The 27,901-nt window shown below is 39.3% G+C and overlaps 1 protein-coding gene and 1 long non-coding RNA gene across 5 annotated transcripts in view; one reads left to right on the top strand and one right to left on the bottom strand.

Moving 5' to 3' along the window:
* SHISA9 (shisa family member 9) overlaps nt 1–27,901 on the bottom strand; it is a 198,017-nt gene that overhangs the window by 130,933 nt on the left and 39,183 nt on the right. The window lies entirely within an intron of this gene.
* LOC115607069 overlaps nt 3,547–27,901 on the top strand; it is a 61,217-nt gene continuing 36,862 nt past the window's right edge. For 2 of the 3 annotated variants that reach the window (XR_003991074.1, XR_003991075.1), the window contains exons 1-3: nt 3,547–4,275; nt 7,583–7,735; nt 17,646–17,734. This is a non-coding gene — a long non-coding RNA (uncharacterized LOC115607069). The remainder of the gene's footprint in view (nt 4,276–7,582; nt 7,736–17,645; nt 17,735–27,901) is intronic. The other variant, XR_003991076.1, reaches the window with a different exon arrangement.

Genomic DNA, 27,901 nt, shown 5'->3' with positions numbered 1-27,901 from the left:
TGCAAAAGTGGTGGTTTTTTTTTTTTTTTTGTAATAGAAAAAATGTGTGAACATTCAGAATTCTTTCCTAAAGGCAGACTTGTGCCCTTACTGCCAACAGGATAGGTAGTTTTTATCACGAATAAAAAGAATTGTAACCATTCATTGAAAAAGTAAAAAGCCCCCACAAAGGAGAACTGTTTCACACAACTGCTAAAAGAGAGCTATGGGCTTGAAAGAAACAGTCATATTTTTCATGGTTCATTACATTCACTGTTCTCTAGTTCTCTTACTTGTGTTGCCTTTTCAGATTTCGGTACCTTTAATAAACTGGGCAGCTGGGAAGACCTCATACCTTTCTTTAGTCTTCTCATCTCTGTACTTCTCATTTTCTTAAGTCAAATGAATGATTGCATAATTCTGAATAGTGGTACAGACTTAAAAATATCACCTCGGATCATCATGCTTTTCATTGTCTCTGTGTAGGCTGCAGAATTCTGCCTTTGACATTGTATATAAAAGATTTATTTCTGTCATCAGCTGGAGCATGCCATATATACAGATCCCTTTTGAAACCGCCATGGCTGGTTACATTTTTAACAATATCTCAGACTGTGAAGTTCCTGACACATCAACAAGATACTTACTGTTCTTAATGAAAAATTATTTCATATACTGCCATCTTAAAACTGGAAGGTTCAGGTTCCAGCTGCCTCTGAGTACCACTTTTTTCCTCACGGAGAACCTGGTCAAATTAAGTAGTTTTTTCTTGGGAGGGGGTGAAGGGGAGCGAGCACAAGTGCAAATATGTTCTTTTTTTCCTGCTACATCGAGCCCTCCTTAATTATGTGAAATTGACAGTTGTCACAATTCAGAATAATAGTTCTCAGGGTGTAAATGACAGCAAAGTGTAAACTTCCTGTGGTGGTGATTGCAGGGTCGCATGGAAAGGATGCAGTTAGTCACGGAGTCTCTTCCAGGCACAAGAAGTAATTCACACAAGTTCCTACCGTGGGTGCTGATGGAGGGACCAGTGGCAACGTTCAGGGGCACTGACAGGGAGCTGCAGACGTGGCAGGCTGCCCAAGGAGCTGTGCTATGTGTGTTCCTGATATCCCAAACTTAACAGAAGCAATGGAACTTGAATCCTGCTCCCAGCCCCACCATTCCCTACCCCTCCAATGTATTAGGCAGAAATGTGACTGGCTTTCTGGAAGCTCATTTCTACAATTTTGCTCCTAGCATTACTAGGCAGTACTCATACATTTTCAGAGGAATTTTAAATATTTCAGGATATTCCTGTAGGTTATGTGTTTATGTGCTCTTTTCTGCTCTTTTTGCAATAAGGAATGATTTGTTTTGACTCCAGTGAGAAGAATTTGGGTCTGGTTCAGAGTTTCACTGCATATCATTTGTGTTCCAAACAGTTTTGCTTCATGGTACTGTCCCATCTTCTCTACTGTGCTGGAACAGCAGATGAGGAGAAAGATATGGGCATGTTCTATTTAGGATAACGGCAAACCTTCACTTGCCACAGCTGTGGAAAATGTGCCTTTTAATAGGTAGTACAGTGTTTCTAAGTACAGGTGAAGTGTTCTGCAGCTGGAAAAGAGGAAAGAGTAGTGTTGCTATGGAAAGCATTTGAAAGACTTTCTCTGTGCTATTGTTCTGGTCAGCCTTACAGTAATGTTGAATTCAAAACAGGAGATGCAGAGAGGGCATTCCCAAAAGAACAGGCTCAAGAAGCCTATTCTATGTGAGGCAGTTTAACAGTTCAGCTCATTTAGCTCAACAAAAGAAGGCTGAGAGGAGACATGGTTAGTCTTGGAACATACTAGTGCAAAGTAAATACCCCAGAGGAAGAAGGGACAGCACAAAACCAGTGGTTTGTGTACTGACAACAGCTAAACTGGAAGCAGATTTTTAGCTAGCAGAGAAGTTAGGTTGTGGTACAACCTCACATTAGTGTCAGACATGAGTTTAGATGGACTCAAGAAGTACTGAAGGTCCAGCAGCATGTGGGCACTGACTCACCCTTTTATTTCAGTCTCAGCTTGCTGTAAAACCATGCTGGCTCTACGGTTTCAACTGGGGTTTAACCACAGCAAAATTGTTATCAAAAGGCTTGTATGCTCAGGTTTGAAGTTCATTAATTCCATATCTCTTTGACGTGAATGGGGGAAACTTTCTCATTTGCTGTTTGAATGATCAGAAGTGCATGTCCCATCTTTTAGAGAGAAGAAAACTCCATGTTGCTGGAACTTAAATTTCAAAAAAATCTGATTTTTTTGAAAGATAACAGGGCAGAGTGTTCATGTTATAATTTTCTAGCGTAGGCTTTTAGCCAAGCTTTAAACCTCTGAAAATAAAGGAATGGAATAAAATACATGACAAAACTGCAGTTGTTGCACTACCATAATGCTATGGAAAATGTGTTCCATTATGTCAATGAAAATATGTATTTTTCCTTGCAATATAGATGTTTTCTATTACCTTATTTTTTCAGTAATCAAGATATGCACACAGTGTTAAGCTCTGAGTGAATGCATGATTAGAGACCATTTAAGATATATATTTCACTTCAGACAAAACATGGATAATTAACTCTATACCAAGTTCAGTGTTAAGCTCTGAGAAATGTGTTATTTCTAATGAGGCTGTTTCTTACACTACCAGGGACACTCTTGTAGTTTCATTAGTTAACAAACCTTTGTGTGTTAATAATGAAAGCATACTAATAACCATCTGAGTCACAAAGTAAAGAAAAGCTGAAGAGCTGTGACCAACAACAAAACCACCTATTGTCAGCACCTATTCTGCTGAAGTATCAAATACACTGTCACAGCTACATGTAAAAACACTTCAAATTTTGCAAGAGCATTATTTGAAAATTGGAAAATGCCAGAATTTAAGATAGTCTCTGGAGCTGTGCTTTATTCTCCATGCATATGCAGTTCATAATCTCTCAGCACCTTTTTCCACAGGACCTTTTTTAAGTGCCAAGGGTGAGCAGTTCTCACAAAGCACTGCTCAGAACTACCTGATACACTTTTTATGCTGTGTGTGGCACCAGTTTTCTTTGTTTTGCACTGTTCAAACCATCTCAGAAGAGAAATAGTTCCTGCATAGACTCTTCTGTCTCATTTATCACTACTGTCTCTAAGGGCTTCACAATGACTAATTAATTTAACTTCACAAACTCTTGCAAGATAAGGGCTGCATTTAATTGAGGCACAGAGAGATGAAGGTCAGAAGTACCCTCTCACTTGGAGGTGCACTGTTGAGATGCTATGAACATGGTGTTTAGAACCATAATAAAGCTCTTCATGTTCAAATTAAAGATCATTATTCATCTCAGTTGCAATAAACAGTGCTCAGCATTTCTGTCAATCAGAACATTAGCTCAGGACAGACACCTCAAAAATAAGAAATTAATGGCTATGAAAATTTTGGTTGAAGTGCCTTGCTTAATGAGAGCAAGGCAGGAAACCTTTGCTAGTCAGAACTAGAATGTGATTTTCTGAGGCAGCATTTAACATTTCAGTGTGTTTTCTTTTCCAGCAGCCTCATTTTCAAAGATCACCGCTTCCAAGTTCAAGAACGGTCCATTTCTGTGAGCAGGAAATCAAGCAAAGGCAGCAGGAGGTCTGCATGAATGACCAAGATGCTCCTGACTAAATTCAACCATAGAGGAAACACATGCAGGACATGGAAGCAGAGTCAGTTGACCCAGGAGGAAAATAGAGGCACTGTCCAAGCTTGCAGGGATGGAGTTAGGAAAGCCAAAGCCCACCAGAGTTGAATCTGATGAATGACATGGAGGCTACCAGAAGGGTTTTTACAAGTACACCAGCACAGAAGGAAAGCAAGAGAAAACATGGGCCCACTGCTGAATACAGCCAGGGCCCTGGTGACAAAGGACATGGAAAAGCCTGCTGCCCTCGGTAACATTCTTTACCTCAGTCTTCACAGGTAAGACCATCCTTTGGGAATTCCAGGTCCTTGAGACCCCTGGGAAAGTCTGAAGCAAGGTAGACTCAACCTTTGTGGAAGAGGACCAGGTTAGGGAGCATTTAAACAAATTGGATGTGCAGAAGTCCATGGGACCTGACAGGCTGTACCCATGAGTGCCAAGGGACCAGATGATGTCATTGCAAGGCCACTATTATCTTTGAAAGATCATGGTGATCAGGAGAGGTTCCTGAGAACTGGAGGAGAGTAAATGTCACTTCTTTCTTCAAGAAGGAGGATCCAGGAGACCACAGGCTAGTTAGCCTCACCACGATCCATGGGAAGGTAATGGAACAAGTCCTCCTGGAAACCTCTTCCAAAGCTTACCCTGTCCCTCCAAAAATTTTCTTCCTCAGTTTCTGCTTCCTCGTCCAGTTCTATCTCTGTCAGATCACTTTTCAGGACTCCAGTTTAAACTCATCTCTGTAATTCACTTTAATGCACTCACACCTCACTGGTCAGTACCTCACTTTCCTCCATCTTCCAAAGCTGTCATTTCCCTGCCCAGTACCTGGCTCCAAATTAGTTTCTTTCCCTTGGGTTTCTGCTTTTCTCCATCCCCACTGCTATTTCCTGTGCCCTCCTCCCACCTATTTGCTGAGCTAGACTAAATGTTTTTTAAAGGCTGAACTGCTCTGTCTGGGACTTTCTCTAGCTAAAAATAAGTAGCCTAAAGCAGACAGCACAGAAAATACAGCTCGCGTGGTTGAAGCTTCTCAGTGCTTGCAACTGAAAACGTGCTCTTACAAAGCAGTGTTAAGCAACCTTAATAAGAGACAGACCTACTGACATGCCAACAGCATATCTCTTTAATAATCTCCAGGATTCCTAAATTCTGTTCCAAGCAGAATTTACACATTGTCCATTATAGCACAAAGTAGCATCTATTCTAACCATCCTTTAAAGCACCTAATAAAAAAGCAGGGATTTTTCTGGGAAATACATTAAAATACTCAAAGAATACGTGAAGTATTCAAAGACTTACACAATAATATGCATCATCAAGCTTCTCTAATTCTAATGACCAAGATACTGAAAACCAAAATGTGGAAACAAATACTGCCCAAAAATTAATAACATACATTTTGCCTGCAGAAACACGCACAAATCCCACTAATATAAGTGCAGAGTTCCTCAAGATCATTATTTGGAGCTCACGTGTGTAACCGTAGTTGTATTAAGAGTCTACTTGTGTGAAGAAAATTAGCTACCAACCTAAGGAATATAAATTACTCTATTAAATTATTAACGTTTGTGAAAGCAATAAATTAATTTAAAAAAATCATAAAGCCACAATGATTTTTTTGAAAGAAGACAGTAAATTTATAGCTGAAATTATTTCTGTGGTACTGTTCACATGTAATCACATATATAAATAATAAATGCTGTGTTAGTGGCAAAAGAAGATTTTCAGGGTGTTGTTCAATGGCTGACAAGGATGAAGTCAACTGAAACGTATTTTTAACCAGGGGATAAATCTTGTTTGAAAGCTTTATAAAGGAACCTTATAAATTTAGACCAAAAGCCTGGATGTATTTTATGTACTCTGGACCTCACTTTGGCCTCTGATCACAAGAAAACTGGTGTAAATCTGGAAGACCTCCTTTGAAACCAGCTAAGGCTTTCAGAATTTATGCTCCTAAATCCAAGAGAAGAATTGAACCCAAGGGCCCCAAGCCAGCTTTATTGAGCAAGAGCCATTTGGTCTGGCTGCAGGGGGGAGAGGCTGTGCCAGCTAGCCAGCTTTCCTCCCCTAGAAGTGATGTCAGACCAGTCAGTAGATCCCTTCGGGCATTAGACATCATGGGAAAGAGCCAAACTTACTTCTGAATGGGAACTGTTAGAGGCAGCCGGCTGGCAGCTCTTTCAGAAGGCTCAGGGGAGCTGGCCACCACCTAAAAGTGCATTACTGGTTGGCCTCTTGTTTCAGGGCTGCTGTGACTTGCTCTCAATCCTCATTCTTTCAGTAACATAATGTAATTTAATTTATGGCCACAAAAAGTGTAACAAGAAAGGAAAAGATGAAAAATACTACGCTAAGTACAACCAGCCATACACTTGCAAATGTAAACATGAAACTATTCCCTAGGTATGTAATTACAGGCAGCTTCAAAGTGGGAAAGACACAGTTTTAGCAAATACATCTTATTTTGTATATGCTGCTTTTGCCTGAAGGACAGTCTGGTTTTCTACAGGAGCACAGCAAACTGCTTTTAAAAGGATCATCAACCAGAGTTTGTGGCTAATCACTTGGAGCTCCCATGAGACATACAGAGCATGACATGGAAAAGAAAATGAAAATGCAAAGGCCAGTGTTGCACATCTCCAGCATGCTTCTCTTCACTTCCCTTCCCAAGCTCCTGAAGGATGGTGTGCCAAGCCACACACTGCAGTGGTGGACAACAGGAGAAACCATCCTCTGACACATTCCCCCTTCCCAGCTCTGTGAAATTTCTGCTGGAAAAAACAGTACTGCTGCTACTCTATGGTGTCAGTACCATACATGGAGCTAGAAAGGCTGTGCTAGAAGGCTGATTTAATAGCACCAACTGTTAATAGATGCCCTTAACAGGCTACCATCCCATCCACTGCTGCAGTCCCCTTCTGGGAACTGCACTGGGCTGCTGTGAATCAGATCCCAAAGTCCTGTCTCTGCAGAGAGACACATGTGTAAGCCCTGGCCTCCATGTAGCCCCATATCTCCCTCCACCCATCTGGACTACACTGCCAGAATCAGTTCATAATTTCTCACTAGCACATTCTGCTTTGTGGGGAGCAGCATTACCTGTGGTGCCCACTGCTCCTGCTGAGCCCAGCGAGGGCTACAGAGTGGCCTCTCTCTGTGGAAGCTCCAGTGTTTGCAGCATGAGGTTTCCTTTCACACTCAGAATCATTGCCTCCTTCTAATGGCCTTAATCTTCTCCCAGTAGAAGGGAAAGGTATTCTGTAAGGTGGGCTGCCAGAGCTTCCCTCACCAGTTTGTAAAATCATCAGTGTATTGTTACTAGTAGCCCCAGTCCGTTTTTCAGAGCTCTGGTAGAGGAAAAGTGAACAGGATGGCAATAGCTGTTTTACTGTCCCAGTTTGCTGCCTTGGGCAATGGCCTCCTTTGGCTCTTCCATGCAAGAACCACCTGAAAGCAAGCACTGACTAAAAGTTTCCTGTATAAATATCCAGGCAACTTTTTATCATTGTTTTCTAAAACATTTTCAAATATTTATTTTCAAATCTCAAATAAAAAAGCCCAAGAAGATGAGTACTGACTCCTTCTGCCAGGTGTCCCTGCCCATGGCAGAGGGTTGGAACTAGATGAGCTTTAAGTCTCAAACCATTCTATGATTCTGCGGTTCTGTGACTAATACCTGGACTGTTTGACTTGTGTGCTCTTTCTTAGCAACTTCCACTTTCTGGAACATGTTTGTGGGGGAGAGCAGCTCCTTCTTCTATTGGTATTCTTTGTATTAGCTAAAAGGATACCTTGGACAAAAGATGCTGAGGAGTAGATCTAGTAGATTCTTTGTGGGTGGAAGAATATATTCATAGTTCCAATTTAGAGAGCTTTCTTATTTAACTTTTCTCAACTTTTTCTTAGATAAATGGAGAAAAAGTCCAGGATGCCGGTAAGAACACAATAAAAAAAATCTGGTAGCATAAGGATGAGCTGAGACCAACTCTCATTTGCACTCCAGTGTTCATCTTTGGACAACACAAAAGAGACTCAGGAACAGAGCCCAAGTATGCCTCTGTAAGTAATTTAAACTCATGTTTAAACTTCCGTTGACTGTAGCAGACTATTTTACCTCTGGCAAGTAGTTTCTGGTGCCCTAATTCCTAAATATTCATGTTTTGCATTTATTATCTCCAACCCTCTGATGTGTCCTGGTTTCAGCTGGGATAGCGTTAATTTTTTCTTAATAGCTGGTGCAGTGCTGTGTTTTGGCTTTAGTCTGAGAACAATGCTGGTAACACACTGATGGTTTAGTTGTTGCTGAGCAGTGCTAACCCTGATCAAGGACTTTTTATAGAATCAGAATCAACTGGGTTGGAAAAGACCTTTAACATCATCAAGCCGAACCTTTAAAACCTTTTCAGTCTCCCATGCTCTGCCAGTGAGGGAGCAGAGACAGGACACCTGACCCAAACTAGCCAAAGGGATATTCCATACCACAGAGCATCATGCCCAGCATAGAAACTAGCGGAATGAGCCAGGAGGGGCTGATCACTGGTCAGGGACAGGCTGTGCATCGGCCAGTGGGTGGTGAGCAATTGCATTGTGCATCACCTGTGTTTCTTGGGGTTTAATACTCTTTCTCTCTTTTTCCTATTGTTGTCATTGTTGTTATTGTTGTTGCTGTTATTATTGTTGTTGTTGTTATTATTTTGCTTTGATTACTTCAATTATTAAACTGTTCTTGTCTCAACCCACGGGTTTTACCTTTTCCCAACTCTGCTCCCCATCCTGTTAGGATAGTACTTAGCTGCCAGCTGAGGTCGAACCACAACATGATGGTTGTTTCAGAATTAGTGTGGGGGTTTATGTTGCTGCATTTTATTTGTCTGATGCTTGAAAACAAAGGAATTAACTTAAAAACAGTTGAAACTATTTTCGTGGATTGTGAAATGGAAACAATAAAACTTCACTTCATACCTGTTAGGAAGACTTCCCCAGTCATTTCACTTTAAAAGGTTTAATGTAGCAAATGGAGTTTGACAAGAATCAGACTCTTGGCATAGTGTAGCACTTCTCTCTTTTGAACATTTGTTTCCATTCCTTCATATTTTTCCACTTTTTGTGGGTGACAGTAGAGCAACATCAATGTTTTACATTTCTGATAAGGGAATCAGATCATTTTTTATTATTACCCCAAGACATTATTTGTACAAAGGACCTAAGGGTAACTTCTACTGGCAGATAAAATTAATAACAACAAATGAACTGCAGGGCTGAAATGCAGAAAATTGTAGAGGTGATGAATGAAAAAAACCCTAATGTTACATGAGAGAATTCAGTGGTAGCATAAATTAATGTGAATCTATACATGATAGTTAGGTAAAATCTCTGTTCTGTTTTACAAGCTCATTGTCGTGCTATGGTAATGAAATATAACAACATAGGAAAACAAGAGAGTCTTACAATAACACATAGATTTCTTCATTCAACATGCCTAAATGTGATGTGATTTTTATGTAATATTTGCTATTTAACAGCCTTTTTGTTGATTGTTGACTTTGTTGATTCTTTATCTTAAGAATAGGTTGATTGTTTTCAGTACCTGAAATACTGATGATCCTCAGATGATGCATAAGTTGGAAAATGCAGTCTTGTTTTTTCCTTATGCCACACCGTGTTTGACAGACAGAGAATTAATGAGAAATTCTATGAGAATTTCATAAAGAAAAGGTTCAAAGCAATTATTTTGCTCATCAGGTTTTTCAGCCTTTCTTTATGTTGATGAGTGAAGCCTTAGCTCCTCTCCAGGGCTGGATTCAGAGCCTGATGCAGTCATTGCCGTGACTCCATGGCTGTTACAGGCCATAGACAAGGGCCCAGATGCACAGTGTTGAGCTGGGGATACAGAAACCCTGTTGCTTCAACTGGAGCTTAAGGGACTCGTCTCATACAGGGACACTTTCTTGCATTCACTTAGAAAGGGCACTGCATGTACTTCCTTAGTGCCTGGGCAGCACTCCTACCTGCTTTGTCTTAAGAATAGTGAAAGAATAATAATGTTCTGAGTAGGGGGGGTGAGGAGCAGCAGAGCTGTGCCAGGGTTGTAAGTTCTCCTGATTCTTTCTCAAAGACCCATGCTGGGCAAGGAATGGCTTACTTGACTCCATCCCTTCTTACATTCTACAAGTAAAATTTCCAATACCTTATAGCCACCTTCCAATACCTAAAGGGACCTACAAGAAATCTAGAGAAGGACTTTTTACAAGGCATGTAGGGACAGGACAAGGGGGAATGGTTTTAACCTGACAGAGGGGAGACTGAGATGAGGTCTTAGGCAAGTCTTCCCTGTGAGGGTGCTGAGGCGCTGGCACAGGGTGCCCAGAGAAGCTGTGGCTGCCCCATCCCTGGCAGTGTTCAAGGCCAGGTTGGACGAGGCTTGGAGCAACCTGCTCTAGTGGAAGGTGTCCTTGCCTGTGGCAGGGGGCTGGAACTGGATGAGCTTTAAGGTCCCTTCCAAACCAAACCAGTCTGGGATTCTATGATTCTATGATAAAACAAATAAATTTCTTTAACAAATTCTAGATTAACACCAATCTGTAGATTAACAATTCAGTAAGAAGAAAACAGTGATTCATATGACTAAAACATGAGTTGATCTTGTCCACATTCCTCACGCTCCTGCTTTACATTGTTTTACTGCATTTGCTTCATAGCAGTCCCTAGTACTAAAAAACCTACAAGGGATAAGACATACACACCTATTATTATGCTAAAGAGGCAAAAAGTGTAAGAGATTCTTTTGCTTGTCTTTTTGAAAACATGTCTGATGTAATACAGAGCATGAACTGCCTTTTAGAACAGCCAGAGTCATGTGCTCTGCTAATTCTCCTTATGAGGAGTTGGATTCAAGACTCAGTTTGTAAGAGGTGCTGTCAGAAAGAGTTGTTCTTCAGTTAGATTAATGTGGAAACACGGCCAGTTATTCTACCATAAAACAATCTTCTCTGGCATGTACATCCTTTGAACCAGTTAAACTTCAGTCGCAACAACACAGGAACTAAATACATTTTCTTCCATATTTTGGTTCTATAAGGGAAGAATACAGAAAATACTTCAAACACAACATATTCCTACAGATATCAATCTACAGATTCTTTAAAATGTTGAGATTATAAAAAAATGACATCTATATATGCTCTAATTTTGTCAAATATGTACATTTTAAGCGGAAGTTCTCAGTTTTCAGATCTTCTCATTATTCTTGAATAAAGACTCTAAAGGTCAAATAAAACAGCCCAAACATCTGGGATGTTACATTACTTCTATGCTATAGATTTGTTTTATATGTATCTTTTTGATTTCTACTGATCTTTTCTCCTGTTGTATCAAAATTCGTCTCCGGTAGGGTATTTTCTTATCTTATATTCACTCTTACTTTAGTAGTTTAGTACTGCAATGCCTGTGCCAAAGCATAATCCTTATATCCAAGTGGATTCTGAATTTTACACCTATATTTAATTCTGAAAAGTCTACAAAATTATAGGGTTTCTTGTATTGTTTTTTTAAGACACTGAAAATGTCTTATTAACATAAGCACATTACTTGTGCTATTAATGTACAGAAAATCACAGTTTGAGGAATACCTGTTCTCGGGACTTGCTCAAGACCAACAGTTATGTCTCCAAGGAAAGATACATACTTCAGTAAAGTGAATATATGTTCCAAATGGGGAGGAGAGGAGAGAAGACAAGAGAGTTTTTAAACCAAAGAAATACATTAAAGTAGACACAGCCTGGAGTATGCTATTGTAAGAACTAAAAGCATGCATATTGTTTCTTTAATGTGTAGTTCTAATTGTTATTATGATGTTACTTAATGCCTCTTAGTATTTAAAATGTATTTGTTCTAAGCAAGCATTTCAGAGCTTCATGTGTTGCTGCTTCATGGACGTGTTCTAGATTTGCTATGTGGACTTCTGTTTGCGACTCTAACAGTATGGGGGAAATACATGTGTTAGTGAGTGCAGAGAACTATTATGAATTTAAACTGCATTAAAAAATCAAAACCTCAAAGGTCAGCATCTGTTGCTTGATAAAACACAAACCAGCAAAACAATGAGTAATGTAACAATCGATCACATATAACTTCAAAAATCTAATTCCTGAAGATAGAAAAAGCAATGAACACCAGTCAAGGGCATTACTTTCCATGGCAGCTGTGGTCTTGATTTTTAGCCATCAGTCAAATTGGTGAAAGCCAAGCCAAAGAATGTTACCATTATTCTTCCCGAAAGGTAGGTAGTCTGTCGACTCCAGGGTATGCTCCAAAGTTCTGTACTTCAGTATACATTCTTCCATTGTCAAGCTGTACAAATAACTTTTTGTTCTAATATTCATTTTCATTTTCTGTAATTGTGAGACATTTAATTAGCAGATGTCTCCATCTCATCTCTTTCCCCATCTAACTGAAGTCATAGATTGACTCTCATGTGAAACCTAAAGAGGTGTAAGAGAATTTTCCAGATGTGTTGTGTTTTTTTTTTTTCCTCAACAACGAAGTAACTTTTAGTAGAACAAAGGAATTCTAGAAAAAAGAGCCTTTGCATTTTTATTTAGGCAAATACTGGGGGTGCCTATGTTTGGAATTAAATCCTTAAGGATACTTTGCTGGATAAACATGCTTCTCCAAAGAAATGCAACAAGATGTCTTGTGTATATTAGTCACCTGTGGACAGCATTCCTTTGACTAGTTTTGATTAATGTGCCACTGTATCCTGGTAAGATTAATGAACTGTGAAAGATATGTGGACACTGTTTCTTCATTTCAAAGACAGAATGTGAAGAATAAACATGCCATTTAGATGGTCTATTTTGTCAGGTCCAATTGCCTGTTTCAGCCTTTATTAAAGCCTGTGGGGTCTTTGTTTGCTTGTTTTATAGGTGGTTTTGGAGCTTGCATTATTCAGGCAGTAGTTATGTTGTCCAAGAGCAACTGCGAGCTATTATTTCAACAAGCAATGAAAACTTAAGCTGGATGAGCTGATTAGATTTGTATTAGTTACCAGGTAATGGCATGAGGTTTTAGGGGTGATTTGAAAAGACAAAGTTATTGTAATACAATTTTTCCGAGAGTTGCTATAAAGCATGAGTAAAACAGAAGAGTGAAATGAAAAAAAAACAAAACCCCTAAAGTTGAAAAGAACTTTAAAGAAAAAAATCTGGATGTAGATGTAGCTTTTCTGTTACATTACAATCATAAAGAAAATTTTGCTTGCCATCAATGAATTGTAGGTCTGATACTATTTCTAAGTTTGATTTCCATTTGTAAATCTTGGTTTAAGTGGGGCTTTTTGCCCTTGAAATCATCCACAATGCCATCTCCAGTAATTACAGTCAAAACTATGACTGTCAACCACAAAGAATTAAATTCACTCAATGGCTAGGGAATGCATCTAACAATTGTTCCTAACACTTGTAAGTGACAGAAGGTTATATCCCTACTGATTTTAAAGTACTGCAAACACTGACGTGCTGTTGGTTAGAAACAACTAATAAGAATTAATTTTTATCTGATACTTACTATTAAAAAAAAAAAAGTCTCCTTTCTGTTGCTTTCTCATTTACTATACTACTTCAATCTCTCTGTGTAGACTTACTTTACATTCTGAAGTATGTAAGCTATGCAAGCCTGGAGACTGGAATGATGCTTCTTGCTATGATCAGTTGTATAAAATTCACCAATAAGCAAAAATTGCTCTTTTCTGTAACAATTATTCATTACTCTACATGAGCTAGCCAGGTATTCTAAGTTTAGTTGTCACTAGAAAAGCTTTGGTATTTGAAAAAGCAACACATCCATACAGTACTACATGTTACTAGTAGAAAGACTACCAACTCAGCAATTTAGGATGCCGAGTTACTCATCTGCTCCGAGCTGGTGGCTGTGGGTCTCACACAGGCATATGTTTACCATTACAGTATGGGAAGACCAGTCCAAATGCTTTCTTTTCCAAAAGCTGCATCACAAAATTTTGGTCCACAGATCTATTTAATCCAGCTCTTTCCCAAATTTCTGGCAGATTCAATTATGCCTGAGTGAGGCAATCGATCAAATATTGCGAATAGCAGAACAGGAGAGAGCCCCTGTAAGCAGGAAGAAAGCTTTTCCTTTTTCATCAGAGCCCAAATCTCCAGCAATCAATTCAATATAGCTAAAATAATTTTATATTTATCAGTGGTTTTTAAATTCTTACATTTTAGCTGCATATGATGATGATCAACCAGAAATCACAATGCACACATCACAGCCAGGGTAGAGGTTTAAGGTCACCAGACACAAGAGCAATGGCCAACACCATAATTGAAGGCCTTCAGATTTAAAAATTCAATATATTTGTAAGTAAGTTCCCTTCCTCAACAATCAGCAATGTGTAACCATGGAGTCTGTGGCATACAAATTTTGAAAGCCTGTCCTGAATTATCTTATATGTGTTATGGTGAACTCCAAGGTCACCTCTCTACATAGTGGTGTCAAGGTCCTCAGAGCAGATACTTTCTCTAGTTGAAAAGTTGAGAGGAGGAGCCAATCTGTTTGAAAGCTGGTCTTTATCAACCTTTAAATAGCATGGGACTTCTTTTCCTAGGATATTCTGACAGACTTTAATTTTTTATTTAAATTTTTCCTAACTAAAATCCTGATGTTAAAAAGATCACAACTGTCAAATTAGAAATATGTTTGCTTTGCATAGTTTTAGGCAAGTTTTCCAGAACAGGTTGAAACTTGCCTTTTTTCCCCAGGTGGAACCCCTGGGCCAATTTTTTTGCTGTCATCTGCAATGTATTTAGCAAAGTAGAATGTATGTCCCTTAGTCATAGGTATGAGCAGTACCTGATGATTCAGAGGTAGCTAGAACCTGGGGAATTATTGCACTCGATGCAAAGCTGACACACTCAAGTTTTCACTTGGTTGTTCTATGCTAATGTAGTATTAATTGTCACATAATAAACAGTTAATTGTCACATAATAAACAATTGCCACATAAGTGGAAGTTTGGCTCTTATTAAAACAAGGGCAAAATTCTTATTAGCTTCAGCAGAGCTGGGTTTTCAGGTGAAGTAAATAGAAGTCCAGTCCAGTGTTGCTGTTGATGCCCCTGGGGACTGCTTGGGAATAGTGTGAAGAATGCCAAATGGCTCTGTCTAAAAAAAAATGCTACTTTCTCACCTGTGTCTGTCCCATAGCATGTTCTTTGTTATCATCTGTGAATCACCAAACATCCTTTGTGACTACACTATATGTGTAGTTATAAATAACTCTTAATGCTTGTATGTTAAACAGAAGGTGATTTACAACGTGCTGCTCAGTCTGACAGCTGTTACTACAGCATAGCCAGAACAGATTACTTGCTTTATTTTTAAGTTTAGTTTAATTACAGATAGACCCACACTGAAATACTATAATCATCCGTTTTGTACCAGGACTGCAAACCAATGGTAAATAACAGTATGAGCAACATTTTCCTTTGTAAAAGAGAGTGCTGGCCTTCACATAGGTCACTTGGTTTCAAGTACCACATTTTCCCCAGGCTCTTTTTAGCAGGTGAATCAACTCACAGAGTTGGTTAGACTTCTATTCAAAATGTATAGAATATTTAGAAAGACCCATTTACAATACGATGAACTGAAGTCCAACCTTCCTAAGGAGAAATTCGCCCAGCAGCCCAGGACCAAGGACTGTACTCAAGTACTAATACCACTAAGTTTTTCTGTGAGGAAAAATTGCCATCTCCAACAAGAACAGTTCTGCATTTGTCCTTCAAATGCTGCTTCTGGGAAACAATGAGTCACATCTATGGTAGCAAACAGTGAAATGCATCAAAACTTTGTAATTCAATACTGTAGAAATTGCTGTGTGGAAATAAGGAACTGTCCACAGATCTTGTTTTATGGATTAAGCAGGTGAATTGGAAGAACTTGAATCTCTGGGGGGCTTCCCAATGTCAAGGTGACAACTTCCACAAATAGTAATTCAGAGAACTCTTATGCAAATCCTATGAAGTCCCTTACATCACCAGAATGATTCAGAATAAGAATGTTACATGATCATAACTCTGACCATGTATAGTGACAGTTATGAGACTAAGTTTTGAACAGTCTTTGAATTATTTAGATTTCTAGAAGATCCTTACTTACAGTAACTATTAGAACTTTTGTAGCAGTCAGGAAAAGTTATATTCTTTCATGGATATGTAATTGTAATAACATATCAGAATAATAGGTACTCCAAAAATAGTAATAAAAGTCAACTTTGGTATATGCACTGTAATACCTTGCACTTTGCTTTCTAAAATAGGTGACTGTCAGAGAATCTCTGCTTCAATTTTAAATGGAAAACCTTAATAGAAAGTGCCTTACTTATCTGAGGTGATGGGACTTTCTAACCAAAAATTCCACAATCGTAGTTTCAGATAGTATTTTCAATGTCTCTATATTAGGGTAAATTTTGTTATGAAGTAATTCTTACAGTTGAATAGCATAGCAAGGTTACGTATATGTTCTGTATTCAGACTTCAGGCTGTAGGAAGTTCATTGCTATAGCTTAACTTGTATATTAATGTTCTTACAGAAAGCTTTGTCAGGTCTGTCAGACTCTCAACACCACTATAGCCCATCAGGGCTGACTTGTTCATCATATCCCCTCTGCTGCTTTGTAGGAATGGTCATTATAAATCACACTCTGCCCAAATGTAGATACAGATGGAACTGGTTAATTACTGCTTGCCTGCTCAGAATGATCATCGATGCAGTATAGCTAAGCAATACCAATCTCTAGTAACCATCTAGAACCATTAAGACAAGCTGTATCTCCTTGCCCAGGGGAGGCAAAAGTTTTAGAAGCCCTTGAGGCATGTGGCCTCTGTGAGTTGCCTACAGTTACAACCAGCTGACAAAAAACACAAGAACAAGAATGGGGTCTTCTGCAGGGCCTATATTACTTACCCCTTTTAGAAAGTGCTGAATGGTATTTTGTGGTAGAATGTAACTGCCAAACTTAGTTTTTTGTGAAGACAAGCAATGCCATTGAAGGTAATAGCAACTCCAGGATCAGCAGAAGAAACAAAGAACTAGCTAAAAGCCTAGGCATGATCCTGAGTGGACTTAAAAGGAGCAAAGAAATGTTGAAGACCACCACATGGGTGCAAAAGCTGGGGGTTTTTCTAACTCCAGATTTGCTTATTAAAAGATATGTTTTAGTATTACACACTCTGATAAACCTGTAGGTTTCTGGGGATCCACACTGGATTTTATATGGCAGGGTGGTAGCTGTGAGCTCACCCAAATCCTGACAGATGCAAGTATCTCCAAATGAGAGGAATGCATGCCAACGCACATCTGCTCAGAATCACAATTTTACTGCACAGTTTTGAGGGGTTTCTGCAAACTGCAGAGAGTTGCAATTCTTTCTTTTTGAAATTGTAGCCGTTAGCAGTAAGGTAGCATTAGGGTGCTCTCCGTAAAAAAACTCCCTCTGCTATCAAGATAGCAGTCAAGCCTGAGCCAGAGCCTGGAGAAGAGACACATCTCCACTGAATTCAATGGAATCCTTTTCTGAATCTCCAGATAAAAGTATTTTTATGTCTTTTAAATCAGTTTTAAGCGTTCTCCTTAAATAAAACAAAATCCTTATTGTTTCTACTGCTGAGCAAATTTAAACTAAATAATTTATCCTTAAAAAAAAAAGGGTGATTTCTAAACCTTGTTCACATCTGGCAAGTGCTTGCAAAGTCTAACAGCTTCATAGAACTGAATGCTGTCATGCGAAAACCCCTTATTCATAGTCGTTTGTAGGATTGGTGTCTGAATCTTACTTTTGGTACTAGAAGATTTGTTTTCACCTGAAAAGCTAAATACTTTCAGTAGACCTGGAAACTGTATTGTTCTCTTGACTGTGAACTTCACCTCACAAGGAGTATGTTTTGTTACAGCTCATCATTTCCTGGGAAGCTTCTCTGGCATCAGACTCTTTATAAGCAGAAACAGGAATTTTCTGTCTCTCAGAATGCCGAGGGCTGAGGTAAGATCTGTTTTATTTCATAAATGGAAGAGAGGATGAGTTTGTCTTAGCCAAAGAATTCTTGTTTAGGTCTATATTTAACAAAGTACTTCAACCACACAGCTAACGTGAAGTGTTTGAGTCAGGCTGTTGGAAGCCAAGGAACTATGAAAACCTTAAAATGCTGCAAATGTGCATCTGCCTCATAAAATCTGTGTCCAAAGGATTATTTTATTCTAATATTTCACTGGTTTTGGTAAAAGCATTCAAAAGTATAATTTGATCAGGAAAATGTCATATTTCAGTATTTCAAATATGCAGCCCCAAAGAAGGTCGAAGGCCTCTTCATAGATGTCTTTGAGAACTATAAACTGAGAGGTGGAGCAAAAGCAAGCGAAACTTTTTAAACCCATATAGTTGTTTTACCTCTTTCCCTGGAAGCAGGTGCACCTAGTTTACAAGGTGCAATTCTAGCTTCTTTGCATACAGGCTAGGACTTTTGCTAAGCAGGTTTATTGTTGGTTTATACTGTGTCAATAAAAATATGAAAAAGAGCAAGATCTATGAAGAATCTATGAAGATTCATTCATAAAGAAAATGGAAACTACAGGTCATACAAGGAGAGGTAGAATCTACCACCTCATGCTTGATTTTAATTTGTTTCATTTTAAGGGTATTGTCTTAAAAAAGATACTTAAAGGTCTCAACATTTTATTTAGCAAACATTAGAAAGGGAAGGAGCATGTGTGTGCGGCGGGGGGAGCTTGCTGTAGTGGTTCATGGAGTACACGGCTTCTTAACAGGCATTGATACGTGTCTGGCCACTTCACATTGCCAGTAGGGAAGGGGTCCAGCTCCAGCTAAACCTGCCTTTAGAAAAAACTGATGCACAGACCTTGCGCTGGCCATCAGCGCAAGCCAGTGGTGAAAGCCAGCTCAGTGCCTACTTTTCTTTTTCACATAGAATTTGAGGTTAATAGGAGTTTTGTTCAAGTGACGTATAGCTGTACTAACAGATTAAGAGCAGGCCCTGACTGCCACCTCTGTTTATGGTGCCTTAAAATTGATCTCTTCTATGTTTAGAAGTTCAAAGAAAATTTTGCAGGTATCAGCAGGTAGGTGATAGATAAACTATTTAATTTCAGGATCTGTTTGGGTTTTAGGCTATTTTTGTGCTCCAGTTCTACACAATGCAATTCTCTTCAGGCATCCCTTCATGGTAAAGCATGACATCTATTAACTGGAGTGAAATAATGCAGGCATTTAAAAAAGGCAAATGATTCATTTCACCCTGGTCAAACCTTGTCAAATAGCGAGCACCAAAAGCCAACAGGAAGAAAGGATGGTTGGCACTTTCAGGGCTAGTCCCTGTATCTTTTCCTAAAGAATTCCTACCTGCTTTACATGGTAACTCAGTGAGGTACTTCACTCTTAATTCAGGGAATTTGTTTATTATGCAGAAAAAAGAAATATAAAATTGCATCCATTGGTAGATAGCTAATGACAACTATTTCTTTTCAAGTGCTGTTGGAAGACCTATCTTGGCCAAGGCTGGTAAGATTGAAAATTTGCTGGCACCCTTTCTTTCAGCAAATCGAACTCAGAATTTGGAACTAACCTTGGTATTAGGTGTTTCCAAGTAATTGATAAATGAGTATCAAAATTTCTTTTCTTGGCCATCAAGAAACATAAAGGCAATTATTGTCTTTTTAAAGATGTAACAGTAATGGACTGTTTGCTCTTAATTAAAGTGTCAAGGTCACCAGAATCTGAACGGAAATCATATACTGCCTCTGCCCTGCTGTCTCCACTGTTAAAACTATTACTTGAAGTTTACAATGTTCTATATATTTCTTTGAAAAACCTCTACCTCTCTGAAAAAAGATCTTTAAGCCTGATAAGACCTTGAACTGCTTGCAAATCTAATGCAGTATTGGATTATCTCTTTTCTCTCCTTTTTGCTGATTGGAAAGAATTATTTCTCCCTGAATGCCAAGGACAGTTCTGCAAAATTGGCTGAACAAATGAACCAATAACCCCAACCTGCATGCTTACCTTCAGTATAAGAACAAGTACAGCGAAAAATAGCTCTGTGTGTGTATACAGAGGTAGGGAGCGAGGGGAAAAAGCTTTTTTTTCCTTGGAAATTGTCTTTGACATTTTGAGTAGCTAATACTTAAAGAGAAAAAGGAAAAATGTTGCCTTGAAAATAAAATAAAAGCAATTTAAATGCCAAATCCTAGTCACAAAATCTTAGTGCTCTGGAGGTTGCATGGCTGACCTTCAGAGAAGCCATGATGCAGTAAAAAAAGGAGAGAAGGGACTGGAGCAGGTTGGAGAAGGCTTGCTCAAAACTGTAGTCACGTCTGGGTGACTTGTTGTGATTGCCAGCCCCAGAGGGCAGTGGGAGCCATGCGGTGGTCTGGTGGTGTTAGAGTCATCTAGCAGCACCAGCTGCTCCAAAATGGGAGATGTGCTGTCCCCGAGTTTGAGTCTGGTGCCTAACATGCGTGCATGCCTGGAGAAGCTGTGTGCCAGAGAGCCACAAAACTTGTACACAATATTCTGAAGTGATTAAAATTAACTTGGGATAATTTTTAGGCTATTGAAGTTACACTTGGTTGGCTGAAATCTGCTTGGACCTCGTTTGTGCTTAAGTGTGAATCCTTTAGATAATCAAACTGTGACAGCAAATTAAACAGGGCCTCTCTCTTAGCCACAGTATTAGCAACCAGCACATAGTTGTCCATCCTATTCCCTGGTTTGCAGTCTCTGCAGGTTTGGTGCGGGATCAGCACCAGCCTGTGGGTCTGCACATGGCTTGGGTGACAGCATAGGTCACACACTGTTCCCAGAAGCCGTTTGGATGGTGCCACTGTTGGAGGTGTGAGAATAGTTAGTTGTGTGGATATGTGCTCTGCCATACCATTTGACCTCAGGCCGGAAAATTATTCCCAGCTCATTCTGTTTACTAGTTGTAGGATTTAGGGTCTTTTCTGTACTGCAAAACCTGACTTTCCTGTTTGGCAGCTTGCCTGCATTATCCTGCCTCACTTTCTCTGCCACTTCAAACCACAATGAAATCCTGTTTATCAGTTACTAGTTGTCATGGTTTAAACCCAGCCAGTAACTCAGAACCACGCAGCCGCTCGCTCATGCCCCTCCTTCTTCCCCACCCGCTCCAGGAGGGATGGGGAGGAGAACCAAAAGAATGTAAATCCCACGGGTTGAGATAAGAACAGTCCAGTAACTAAGGTATAACACAAAACCACTACTGCTACCACCAGTAATAATACTGATAAGGGAAATAACAAGGGGAGAGAATATAAAACTAAAAGAGGAAAGGAAAAAAAACAATAAACACAAGTGATGCACAATATCATTGCTCAGCTCCTGCTAACCAATACCCAGCCCAACCCGAGCAGTGATCTGGGCCTTCCAGGTAACTCCCCCCAGTTTATATACTGGGCATGACGTGTTGTGGTATGAAATACCCCTTTGGCTAGTTTGGGTCAGGTGTCCTGTCTCTGCTTCCTCCCAGCTTCCTGTGCCCCTTCTCACTGGCAGAGCATGAGACTGAAAAGTCTTTGATTGGGGTAAACATTACTTAGCAACAACTAAAAACATTGGTGTGTTATCAGCATTGTTCTCAGACTAAAGTTGAAAACACAGCAGTGCACTACCTATTAAGAAGGAGAAAAATAACTGCTACAGCTGAACCCAGGACACTAGTAAATATAATATTTTTAGGAACTTGAACCTGAATGTTTTAGCTCTCTCTGTGTGAAATTCTGCTGCATATTGAGACCAGTCATTCCGTACCACGTGTAGGGTGGTGCTCACTGTTCCACTGGAGTGCCAGAAGAAAGTACAAAGAGCACCCCAGCATAGTTGGAGTGTAACTTCAAGTCTTAAATTCCTACAGACCAAGGACTGAAACTTGTATTCAGAGCCCAGGAGCAACACAAGTGAAAAGAGTTTCAATCCTGAAATCAGAGATAAAAATAGGTTGCAAGTCTAAGGGCTAAAGCATGGATAGTGTCTTCCCTGTGCATCAGAAGTTCCACTTGTGAACCAGAATCATGTGCATGGTGTGACACAGGTCTGAGCATTATAGATATAGTTTTAGGGTGTCACTAAGAAGAGGGAAAACCAGAACCAGAGTAATATTTCTGGAATCATTCATTATGATCATGTAGAAAATAATTTTTTAAAATCAGAAGTATGGCTGCTCAATATTATGTAAGAGCCATTATATGCTTTCATAAATCCGTCACAAATTGATTCTCCTTAATTTAAGTTTTCCATTAAATTATGCTTTTATTTAGCATTGCAAGAAGCAAGTGAAAAATATATTTTAAAAATCAATTAAAAAAAAGCAGTCAAGTGCTTAGTTCTGAAGATTCATGCTTTTGTTTTGGAGGAATGGGATTTTGGTTGTTTTAATTGTCAAATTCCAGAACTATCATAAAACTACATAAAAGCTGTCTTAATTTCTTGACTTAAGTGCATGGAAAAAAATAACTTCCATTCTGTGTATTGATTCTTTGGTCTGAAACCAGCAGGTTATTATTTCATATCATTTAGTTTATATATACCGTAATTAAGACTGATACACTGTAATCAGTCTGCTTCAAATTATCTTCTAAAGTCTCATAAATTAGATTGAATTCTGTTTACTCTTCTTTCCTAATACTGTTATGAAAAAATAATTACATTTACAAAACAATTATCATGACACATTTAATGAAAAAGAAAATCTATGGGCAGGAGCATTATTTTCTTTATAATCTGTTACGTTCTTGTTTCCTCCCAAAGATATGCACAAAGTGCAGTGCCCAAAGGTTAGATGAAATTTAGCTTTTATCAGTAGATCCAAATTGTGATCCAAACTGAATTATCCTCAGCTTAGCTTTGTTTGAAAAGCTGTACTTTTTCTCACTCTATCACTGCGTGCTGTTGGGTGGTAACATAATGCTGTACTGATTAGATTGAGGATGAGGTTCTAGTAGGCCTTCTAATGCTATGTAGCAACATGTAAACAAAAGTCCTCACAGCTCCTAAACACAGGTGATATAAGGGTACTGCAAACACTAGAACGAAAAGCACAAACCCTGTACGGATGATGCTACTCAACATCAAATTTCGAATGTTAGGCAAGAGCTGAGGCTCCCACAAGTTGTGTAGTCATCTGCCTTTGCAAATGAGCAAAAAAGTCATGCAGGGGTAACTGCAGCATAAGCAAAGACATAGAGGTATAGTGCTTCAGCCACGGAAGTTGCTGATAATCATAGAATCATAGAATCACAGACTGGTTTGGTTTGGAAGGCACCTTAAAGCTTATCCAGTTCCAACCCCCTGCCACAAGCAGGGACACCTTCCACTAGACCAGGTTGCTCCAAGCCCCATCCAACCTGGCCTTGAACACTGCCAGCGGTAGGGCAGCCACAGCTTCTCTGGGCAACCTGTTCAGATAATATAATTAGATTGATAACCAAATCAGTTAGGAATGCCTGAACCCGTATGAAGACAGGCTGAGAGAGTTGGGGCTGTTCAGCCTGGAGAAGAGAAGGCTGCGTGGAGACCTCATAGCAGCCTTCCAGTATCTGAAGGGGGTCTGGGGAGGGACTCTTCCTTAGGGACTGTAGTGGTAGGACAAGGGGTAATGGCTTCAAACTTAAACAGGGGAAGTTTAGATTAGATATAAGGAAGAAGTTCTTTACAGTGAGGGTGGTGAAGCACTGGAATGGGTTGCCCAGGGAGGTTGTGGATGCTTCATCCGTGGTGGTGTTCAAGGCCAGGTTGGACAGAGCCTTGGACCACGTGGTTTAGTGCAAGGTGTCCCTGCCCATGGCAGGGGGGTTGGAACTAGATGATCTTAAGGTCCTTTCCAACCCTTACTATTCTATGATTCTATGATTCTATGATTATAGATTTTGCATTTAGCAAAGGCTGCTTGTGACTTTTAAAATATTTAGCTCACAATAGCATCACGAGACACGACACTGCCTGAAAACTGCAGAGAGTTCACTGCATCTATTTTCTGAATATGACAATTAAATACTTGTGAATTTTACAGTGTGTCAAATATATGCACCCTGTGCTGAAAAAGTGCCTCCTTCAATTTTTCCTCTGTAAGAAATTTCTGTCACAAAACATTTTATTCAGCACTTAAACTATTGTACAGAGTTATTTTTCACTGTAAGACAATCTGTTGAACTCAAATATATTTCTGTCACTTTTAATCTTTGTAAAACACTGTAAAGACCATTTACATTTCCCATTTTGTTATTTAAACCACCATTCAAAATAGCAGGTTTTTCTTTGTTATGAAGAATTCTGTTCATCTAACAGACACCTATACTGTCCCTCCAGAAAGCAGATTTTCCTGTGTGTTTTCATAGGGGATAGAGAATTGTCAAATGTAGACTGTGGAATGAGATGGCTAATGTGACACCAAAGCAGCGCTTTACCTCCTGTACTCCTTCTTCTCCAGAGTTCCTTTTGCCACACGTTTTGCACATAATACACCTTCATTCTGTTGGCCCCCTCCTAAGTTTTAAGAATCCTTTGCCCTAATGTGGCCAGTTTCCAAATGGCAGTAACTAGTTTTGTCTCTGTTATCACGTGCTAAGTATATGTAGTGTTTTATCTTTATTCCTCTTGAAACAATGATAAATTATTACATCAATGGTGTATGAGCTGCATTTGTCACAGTTGTTTCCTACACTGCTTTAATCACAGCTAAATTTCTATTAGGTCAAGAGAGTTCTGGTGAAAACTGAATATTGTAAATAAATAAAAGGCATGAAATTGTTTGGGGGTTTTTTGTTTGTTTGTTTTAAAGTTCAAAATGTAAGGCACTGCTTTGTCAAGAAATTCCCTTGTTTACCATTGGCTTTATCCCTTATGACAATAATAACCATCCTCATCTCATCTCACATGGCTGAGAATACCAGCTGAGTATAAACCAAAACCTCCCTGCAAGCACCGTGTTTCAGGGAAGTTCACATTCAGCTTTGACCCAAACCCTGGAGAAAAAATTCACCTCCATAGAGAATTATTTTTGGTCTGGGTTTACAAAGCAACTACTCACATGGTGTAAAATATTTGCAAGTAGATATCTAGGCCAAAAGACTACAGACTCCAAATTCCTGGAAGTCTAAATATCAGTACTAGGGTGGTAACTAGGATTATCTTTAAGGCTCAACAGAGATAGTGAACACCAGCAAATGTTCAGGATGGAAACAGTGCGATCTGTCCTGGAGCATGTCAGGCACTGTAAGCTCTTGCAAACATGCTGGAGTGTCTGACACATGGAGTTTCAGATTTCCAGCTGTTTAGTGTTATTTACATAAAAACTGATCTTCATATCCTTGCCTTCCATTCCAGAATTATGGGATGTCACTGAATATTTAGTGTCTTTAAATTGGAAAATTGAATGGTTTATGAAATAAAATTAATGGTCAGCTGGCATATGATTAATCAGTTATTTTAGTCTACTTGAATTTGGAAATGCAAACGCCTGAAAATAGGCTTTAGGCAATCATTTTTAATAGAAAAGCAGCAGATCTTAAACTCAGGCTTTTTCCCTAATACTTTTATTACTGTGTGCTTTTTGAACTTTGTCTAATTTCCATAACTTGCACCATTTTCCTCATGGAAGCAATAACTAGAAAATAATGCACACCTATTCATTGAATATTCATGTGAATATTTAAATAAGTTTGTGTCCATGTTCTTTTCTCCCAGTTTTTGCTTTCTGCAAATATTCCAGTGAGTAAGGTCAACGTTAGGAACATTGATGAAAAAATTAAGAGGATTATACTTGCATTGTACTGTTATTTTATAGTAGAAATCATAATAGTTCTGTCAAAGAGCAGGGGCAAGTTATATGCCATAGGTACAAGAACAGCAATGCAGGCTTCATGTTTCTGAGTCCAATTGGGCAAATAATTCTTTGTTGTCTGTTGATAGCAACTGAAATGAAATGAGGCTGGACCAACTATACAAAAGAAGGCTTTATGCATGAAGTTGACTTCCAAGAGGAAATGCTTAGGTTTTGGTAGCCATGCTGAACACATCCGATGTGTTCATCAGATGTTCAACCTGACCTCAGGTTTCCCTTCCAATTAACAAGCTGCAGAAAGCTATTTTGGGGGTTTGCTGTGGTGTTTGTTGCTTTAGGGTTTTTTCCTAGACAAGGCCAGTAAGGCTTGACAATGGGCCCTAGCATCACTTAAGGAATAGAGATTTCCTGACTTGCCCAACGGGAGAATTCCGTGTTAGCATTGACCTCGAGGTATTCATCCCCAGTGCCACAAAAAGAAGCGCATTACATAGCTCAGTTATGATCTATTCCATAGCACTTTACATCTCTTGCCTCCTTATTTAGGATTGGGTTTGGTAGGCAGGTGGTCCTGGTTTTGAAGTGGAAAATGGCTGTATGGTTTTAGTGCCTTTCACCATATCTAAAACTATCGGGTCCCACTGTACACTTTGCTGCTGAATAAGGAATTTAGTTAGAGCAAGCAGTTTAGTGAGGCCGCATCATAGACTCTGCAGGATCAGTGCCAGCTGGCCCAAGTTAGAGAAACCCCACAGCATCTCCTGCCTTACACTGCAGAGACTAACACACAGCTCCCCTGCTCTACAATGGAGGAAGCCCAAAAAGCCAACAGTCACGTTTCCATGCCAGGTTTTGTATTCAGAGGACATTTCGTTTCCAATTAAGCGGTATAGACTTAAATATTCTGCTTCAAAAGAGTTTGCAGAGTATAAACATTAATGTATTCATTAATAGAAATCATACTACAATGCAAATACAATTAGTTTAAAGCCAATTTATATTTAATGACATAGCAGTTATCAAAGCTCAATTACTCTAATTAGAATTTTATTCAGTAAGGCACACTTTATTCAGAAAGTATTTGCTCAGCACTTTACAGGATGAGTCCCAAAGACTAACAGTGACTTAGGTTGGGTTTTTTAAACTGAGTTTCTTATTCACACATCCTCAGAAAAGAACTTAGGTGTTCTGCCAGTTATTTATCTGCCTTTTAATAAAGTACTCAATAATTACTTGCACAACAGTATCAAAATACCTCCATTATGGCAATCTGAAATTAACTGACTCTTGGTTATCTTGTATATTTGGTAATATGCTGCTTCCATCCCTCTCCAGTCAGTGAGATCTTTCTTGCTACAAACAGGTTTTTCCGTATCTGAAGCCACTCACTTGTAGTATTAAAGTACATAAAACTTACTTAGTAATTGATTCTGTGTTAGATTTAATATTTTTTTTACAGAATACAAGTGAAACAATAGCAACTCAATTTTCTTGTAATAAAATCTTTAATCAGCCTCACCTTGGTCCTTGGTAAAAATATGGCTTTTAAGAAGATTAGCTCCATTTCTAAACACATGAAAGACAAGAAGGTGATTGAGAGCAGCCACTGGGGATTTAGAAAGGGCAGATCATGCCTGATCAACTCCATTGCTCTCTCTCTCAGATGAGGTTACCAGCCCTGTAGAGAAGGGGAGGACAGTGGATGTTGTATAACTGGATTTTTAGCAAGTCCTTTACCCAGTCTGCCATAGTCTCCTTATCACCAAATTAATGAGGTACAGATGGGATAAACAGGGTGAGTGAAAAGCTGGCAGGAGTGCTAGGATTGAAATACTGTGACCAGTGGTCCTAAATCCAGCTGGCAGTCAGTAGCTACTGGTGTCCCTCAGGGATTAGCAGTGGGACTAACGTTACTTAATGTCTTCAGTAACGACCTGGAGAATGGGATGAAGCACACTCCTAGCAAGTATGTGCATGACAGTGGGGGAAAAGGCTCCTCGACTGGCTGGAGAAATGGTTGAGCAGAACTTCATGAAATTCAACAAGAGAAAGTAGGGGGTTTGCATCTGCGAAGGAATCTCGTGTAACAGTGCAAGCTGCAAGGATGCTGCTCTGCAGGAAAGTGGTTAAATATTGCGCCAGGTTTCCCACAAAGGTTCCAGAATCTCTGTCCTCTGAGGTGTTCAAGACTCTGCTGGATATGGCCCTGAGCAGCCTGATCTATTTAGAGCTGTTTTGAGCATGGGATTGAACGGGATATCCTCTGAAGGTCCATTCCACCCTGAATTTCGATTCTGTGACTATATATTTCTCATTGTGTAATGCATGTTGTATGCATG

This window comes from Strigops habroptila, chromosome 4, assembly GCF_004027225.2.
Source record: "Strigops habroptila isolate Jane chromosome 4, bStrHab1.2.pri, whole genome shotgun sequence".
In the NCBI taxonomy this organism is placed as follows: Eukaryota; Metazoa; Chordata; class Aves; order Psittaciformes; family Psittacidae; genus Strigops; species Strigops habroptila.
This window is presented reverse-complemented; position numbering and strand designations above follow the sequence as displayed.